This window comes from Elephantulus edwardii, unplaced genomic scaffold (genome assembly GCF_000299155.1).
Source record: "Elephantulus edwardii isolate Elephantulus edwardi_28Jun2011 unplaced genomic scaffold, EleEdw1.0 scaffold00001, whole genome shotgun sequence".
Lineage (NCBI taxonomy): Eukaryota > Metazoa > Chordata > Mammalia > Macroscelidea > Macroscelididae > Elephantulus > Elephantulus edwardii.
Genome location: NW_006399751.1, coordinates 47,882,463 through 47,883,215, shown reverse-complemented (window position 1 = coordinate 47,883,215; position 753 = coordinate 47,882,463).

The window sequence follows — 753 nt, the reverse complement described above, 5'->3', positions numbered from 1 at the left end:
GGGCTGTTGTACATAGGATCACTATGAGTCGCAAGCTACTCGATGGCACATAACAACAATAAGTGAAATAACGACAGTAATATTATACCTGATTATTCACAAGACAGATAGGTCTTGGGATAGCTGGAATGCTCCTTGGAGGCAAGGATGATGATATTTCATCTCACATACAGTGGGCGTGTTGCTAGGAGAGGCTATACCTTGGATAGGGACATCATGTTTGGAAAGATCAGTGAAAGAGAAGAAGACCCTCAATGAGAAGGATTGACAGAGTAACTGCAGCAGTGGGCTCAAGTGTGTCAGAGATGAGGGTGGTGGCACAAGATAGGACAGGGTTTAGATCTGTTGCTCATAGGGTTGCTATGAGTCATACTTGACTGGATGGCACCTAACAATGGCAGTACTCATCATTCAGCCTAAGAACCAGAATTCTCTCAGTACCATAGAGCTCGCTTTCCCCACCGCCACCACAAACTCTTAATTGGATGATTCCCCTGACTCTCCAGGAAATAACCAATATTCCGAATTTTTTGCAAATCACCCTTTCTAAAAAGCTAATTTGTTTTCCTATATAATTTTGTCATTTATGTGCATCCTTACTGTTTAATATTTCCTGAAGTAGAAATAAACTGATTACATATACTTCTGTGATTTGTCTAGAATTTTATAGGACTAGAGCTAACCCTCACAGAATCCTTGCACAGTTTTTTTCCCTTGTCTTTTTTTTTCTATAATTATATTTTATTAATTTTC